Here is a 6,580-nt window from a genome sequence, read left to right on the forward strand (position 1 = left end):
ACTCGATTTTTATTACTTTAGCCATTCTACTTTATTTACAATTTAAATTTTTATATTCTTTTCTAATTTTTCTTTTATTCATTCCTGATAAGTTTTTATAGTGTATGACTAGAAGAAACCCATCGGGACCATTACTGTTTGATAGTGAGATCAATCACACAGTTTGCAAAAATTGAAGAGAAATAAGGCAAAGCTTACGATACACAGAGGAAGAGCAAGAGGACGATACTTCAACCACAACCGAGGAGATGACTGAAAACCAAGAAAATCCGCTACCTCCTGCAATTGCTGCTAATCAGAATCTTGCTCCACGCACTATGTATGATTATGCTAAACATTCTTTAACAGGAACTAAATCGAGCATAGTTAGACCTGCTGTAGCTGCAAATACTTTTGAACTGAAACCTAACACAATTCAAATGATACAGCAATTTGTTCAGTTTGATGGTTTGCAGGATGAAGATCCCAACGCTCACTTGGCAAACTTTTTGGAACTATGTGATACACTTAAAATTAATGGCATTTCTGATGACGCCATTTGCCTTTGGTTATTCCCTTTTTTATTGAGAAACAAAGCTAAACAGTGGTTGAATTCGTTACCACGAGGGTCAATCACTACTTGGGAACAAATGACTGAAAATTTTTTATTAAAATATTTTTCGCTGGCTAAAACGGCTAAATTACGTAATGATATCTCTTCTTTTCTGCAGATGGATTTAGAAACACTCTACGATGCATAGGAGAGATACAAGGACCTCTTGAGAAGATGCCCTCACCATGGGTTACCACTCTGGCTACAGGTTCAAACGTTTCATAATGGCATGAAACCTTCGACTCGACAAATGGTTGACGCAGCTGCTAGTGGGACTATCAATAATAAAACACCTGAAGATGCTTATGAATTTATAAAAGAGATGCCACTGAATAATTATCAGTGGCAAGTCATGAGGACAAAGAAAACAAAAGCAACCGATGTTTATAACATCAATTCGGTCACCATGCTCTCTAATCAGGTAGAACTCTTGAATAAGAAAATTGACGGTTTTCTTAGTTCTTCACAGGATCACCTAGTAATGCAGTGCGAAACAAGTGGAGGTGGATCGAGCAATCCAGATTACACACCCTATGGCCACAACATGGAGAACAAGTAGTTAAATTACATGGGTAATAATCCTCGATCTCAAAATAATCCTTATAGTAATACTTACAATGCAGGTTGGAGGAACCACCCAAATTTCTCATGGGGAGGCCAAGGAAATCAACGATCACCACCACCTCTAAGCTTCCAACAACTACCCTACCAACAAGAGAAAAAGTCGAACCTTGAGGATATGTTAACAAAATACATCTCGATGTCAGAAACTCGTTTTTAGAATACCGAGACAGCACTTAAAAATCAACAAGCGTCGATCCAAGGGCTCGAAACTCAGATAGGTCAGCTCGCTAAATTGATATCTGAACGACCACAAGGTAGTCTGCCGAGTAACACTGAACCTAACCCAAGGGAGCAAATCAATGCAATTACCATTCAAGATGAGGAAGGGTTAGTTGCACCTAAACCAAAATAGAGGCAAGAAACTGTGGTAAGTAAAGGTAAGGGTGAGGTGGACCACAATGACTAGAAATCGGTAAGTAAAGAGTACAAACATTGTGTGCCAAACCCAAACACAACAAGGAAAGACCGCATAGAAGAACAATTCGATAAATTCCTTAAATTATTAAAGAAGTTACATATTAACTTACCATTTATTGAAGCTCTTTCACAGATGCCAAACGCAGTCAAATTCTTAAAGGAGCTTTTAACAAATAAACGGAAGTTGGATGAGGCGTCACATGTAGAACTAAATGCGGTTTGCTCAGCCATACTATAGAATAAGCTGGCCAACAAATTAAAAGATCTAGGGAGTTTTACGATTCCCTGTTTAATTGGTAGCCTAGACGTAAATAATGCTTTGGCTGATTTAGGGGCTAGTATCAATCTCATGCCTGACAAAATGTTTAAACAACTAGGTCTTGGGAAACCCAAACAAACTAGGATAAGTATTCAATTAGCTGATAAAACAATCAGATTTCCTAGGGGGATTATTGAAGATGTACTCATTACAATTAACAAATTTATATTCCCAGTTGATTTCGTTGTTCCAGACATAGAAGAGGATAGTAATGTTCCTTTAATTTTAGTGAGACCCTTTTTAGCAACCGCTAGAACAATAATTGATGTTGGCACAGGTGAACTCACACTTCGTGTAGGAGATGAAACAATCACCCTTCAAGCTCGTAATTTAAGTAGCTCATCAAAAATTGAAGGTGGTTGTATAAATCATCTACTAAAACTGACCATGTGGTGCAACCTACTTTTCAGAAAATAAGTTCGAAGTACCTACACAAGCCATGTTCAAGCAACAACAAAGGACCTATCTATAAAGAACGAAGACCACAAATCGAGGAACTAGATGAATGGCGAACACAGAAATCGAGAACACCTGATAAACTAAAATCGAGCCAAGACGAGCTCAATACATCACCAAACCAACTTAAGGTTAGAGACAAAGTACTACTAGATGCAGCAGATCCTCGCATTACCACTTTTGAACCTAATGAAGAAATTCCTCTCACAGTATTCAGTATTTTCCCATATGGTATAGTTGAGGTAATTCACCCCAAATTTGAAACTTTTAAGGTAAACAATACTCATCTTAAACCTTATATTGATAAAGTTGATAGCAGGGATGAGGAGTGTAAACTCCTCGAGCCACCACGATCACACACCAGAGAGGTAAGTCAAGCTTAGACTATAAATAAGCGCTTTTCGGGAGGCAACCCGAGCACTAACAGTAATGATTTATTTAAATTCTATTTTTTCACATCTAACCTACTAACTGAGTCTTGGAACTCAGGGTTTTCCCATCCACACGGCTAGGCACACGGGCGTGCCTTTGGCAATGTACACACCACAGGAGGAGACACGGTCGTGCGATACGCCGTGTGAAAATAGGGCAAAAAATTTTCCTCAACACTTGATGCGATAAGTAGCCACGGCTGTGTGATAAGGCCATGGGCAAAACTGCCAAACCAACAAGGGTGTGCGATACGCCCGTGTTTTGAAACCATGGGTGAACCTATCAAATTAGCACGGGCGTTCAACATGCCTGTGCCCAGCCCCGTGGTCGACACTGTCAAACTGACACGGGTGTGGGCTACCATACACGGGCGTGACAGAAGAGAACGAAGCAAGACACGACCGTGCGACATGGTCAAGTGCACCCACGCGCCCAAGGAACACGGGCGTGGGGTGAATGTCAGACGTGCCTAAATTTAAAAATCGCGAAATACACGGGAAAAAATTAGGGCACACGGCCAAAATCTATATAAACCTCCCTTACTATTCATCATCTCCCTCCCCAAAAATCCCTAACCCTAGCCGCTGTAACTCCACATGCCCTACCTGTCACGCCCATGCGCCACCTACAACACTATTTTCGATGACCCAAGCTTCTCCCTTTTGCGTTTGTTTACTCTTTTCTCTCTATTTTCTTTAAATATTTTGCCTATTTCCTATTTTCTCTAATCTATTTGACTATTTTAAGTGAACATTCATAGTAGAATAATAGAAATACTCATGCTTATTATTAAAGAATTTTTCCATTTTTCATATTACATTCATCCATCTTTCTCGTTTCCATGGATTTTATGCTTACCCATATGCACTCATGCATTAGATATTCCCGTAGCATTACTCTTATAGTCCTATTTTAATAACTTAATATATTTTCTTTAGTTGTTTTAGTTTTTTTTTTGCTTCATCTTGTACGTGAGTCTCATGAAATATTCCTATTCTATTTTGTTTTTCCATGCTATTCTTGGGACATATTGGTTGAACTTTGACTTTTCAATGCAGATATACAATTTCATCCTCACGTGGTAAGAAGACCGATATTCCCGCCTCGAAGAAGAGGAAAAGAGCAGCGTCATCCTCGGGTCTTACCGTTGAGATCCGTTACCCTTTCCTCGAGTTCCCCATGGGACCCCAAGAGAAGCTATTTCAGACATTACGAGCTCGACCCCTAGGTGTGGGCCGCTGTATTGACTGGGCTGTACTTGAACAGATTCAATTGGCTGACGCGGTCTGAGCCCTCCTAACGACTGACCTATAGGGGCTTTTCTTTGAGATCTTCGACCCGACGTATCTCGAGTTCACATTGGAACTCTACTCGACATTCCATCTTCAGATCGTTATAACCAACTTCGACGATCCTAGAATGGTCCAGTTCCGCCTTGGTGGTCTAGTGCACCAATTGAGCGTACTCGAGTTTGGGATTGTACTAAGGCTGTACACGGAGGAGTTCATAGACGACAATGAACTCGACACCCTCTACCGCCACATCCACTGCTCTCCCTCAAAGTGCTGGGGAGGGTTCTCGTCCCTGCCTCGACCACCTACAATCCTAGATGCTCCAAGGCATCGGCTCTCCCTCCATCTTTAAGGTACCTACATGCCTTCTTGGCTCACACTCTGACGGGATGATGAGAGAGCACCAGCGTCGTTACCACCCAAGACGCCTACTTCTTATGGAGCATGGCGAACGGGCATGTCTTCGACCTTGCCTACTTCATCGCTCTCGCCATCTGCCATCAAACAGAGCGACATCGGGGGGGTCATCTCTATCGGGCCCTATGTGACTCGATTGGCACGACACTTCGGGCTCCTCAACATAGTGGCACAATCATCCTCCCTCACTCTCATCGACCAGATGTCCCCACAGGGCATCTTGAGCATGCTAAACATGAGGATGATTAAGAAACGACGTGGCACCTACCTTCATCAATATCGCCTCATCCAGTCCATCGAGGAGGAGGACCCAGAGGACATTACTGATGATGTCCCTCCACGTCATGAGGACCCGCCGTCTCAGCCACCACCCATCCATCGTCCAATTCATGCGACGGCTTCATACTCTGACATCTCTGAGTGCCTTACACGATTTGAGCAGCAATGTTTTTAGCACTTTGATCACCTTAATGCGACTCCACATCAGATTTGTTAGCACTTCCACATCTCATAGCCACCACCACCACCTCGCGAACCATCCAGCGATGACGATGTTTAAAAACTTTTTATTTATTATTTTTATTTTCACTTTTATCTTTATTTATCTTATTTAAGTACTTTTTATTTATTTTCCATTATTATTATTTTAATTTTAGTTTTTATAATTTTTATTGAATAATTTATAGTTTTGGCTATTTCATTACGAGTAATTTTGCTTCCTTATATTTCCGAAAAAGTTCCTGATTCTATCACAGTTATAAAGAGCTCCAAAGCTCATCGTCACATAGGAACTAAAAACTTTATTGGCAAAGGTTCTCCACAACTGCCATGTCTTGCTCGACCACGACCATAGCAACCACCAGATATAATATTCTTTTGGCGCAGGACTTACGGACTAATGAACCTCTACCACCACCGGAGTATCCTCCTCCACTCTCATCATTTGCCTTAGCTAATTATTCTCCATAACTCCAAATTAAGGAGTTCATTCATCATTCAGGAAGTTTCACTTCTCTCCCTATCTTATGATTATTTATCTATATTTTTTCATATATCTATCTTTGTATATTGAAGGCAATGCACATCTTAAGTGTGGGGGGTCTTTCATATCATCATTAGAAATCCCTGAATTTTGTATTATTCTTACGTGAATCACTCATACCGCTATTAGAATGAATTTTAATTAATTTATGATTTTTATTGATATGTCTTGAATTAAAATATAGACATTTATGCATTGATTGTTTAGACTTTAAGACATTAGGGAATCAAGCATGATAAGTTGATTTTTGAAGAATTATAAACTTTTAGGTTGTTTTCCTAAGTTTAGGTATTATCATCAGTTGAAATTCACAAGTTTAAACATAAAAAAGCAATAATTTTTGTGAGATCTTGAACCTTTAGAGCATATTTTATTTCTTTCACGCTCACTTTTATTATGAGTGCGTCAATATTGATTTTTTATTCTAGAACTTGCTTGATTATGCATGTCAAGACCAAACCATTTGATTTGATATGTCGAGATGATAAAGGCACTTAAGTTTAACCCACTCACTCCACAAAAGCCTACCTTCATAATTAACCCTTCGTAAACCCTTTTGAGCCTAACAAGCCACTAATTGATTTACCCTCAATATTAACCCATAGCCCATTATTGTTGAAATCCCCTAATTTGATCCCTATTTTTGTCGAGATTTGATTTGAACTAATTGCTTAGCTATGTTTTATTCTTAGTTGCAACAATTAAGTTCTATGTTATTTGACTTGTTCTAAAATATATATATATACTTACATACATATTAGTAGTAATTCTTCATTCTTGAGCTTGAGTGTTAATTCCATATTCTGAGAAGAAGCTCACTTGTATTCAACTAAGTTATTTTTCTAGTTAGGTGATTTCTTCAATTCAATCTCGATTCCAAACCTTTTCTTTCAGCTTGTGACCACACCCCCTAACCAAAGCAACGTTACAACCCTCTAAAGACCTTTTTGATTGATGTATCATCTCAATATCTAGTGGTGGAGATTTGA

At 39.5% G+C, this 6,580-nt stretch overlaps 1 non-coding gene across 1 annotated transcript; it reads right to left on the bottom strand.

Moving 5' to 3' along the window:
* Positions 1-677: 677 nt before the first annotated feature.
* LOC121229853 (small nucleolar RNA R71) lies at positions 678-784 on the bottom strand. The gene has a single exon (XR_005927808.1). It is a non-coding gene; the product is annotated as a small nucleolar RNA R71 (small nucleolar RNA).
* Between the last annotated feature and the right edge of the window lie 5,796 nt (positions 785-6,580).

Source organism: Gossypium hirsutum, chromosome A05, assembly GCF_007990345.1.
Source record: "Gossypium hirsutum isolate 1008001.06 chromosome A05, Gossypium_hirsutum_v2.1, whole genome shotgun sequence".
NCBI classification, from domain to species: Eukaryota; Viridiplantae; Streptophyta; class Magnoliopsida; order Malvales; family Malvaceae; genus Gossypium; species Gossypium hirsutum.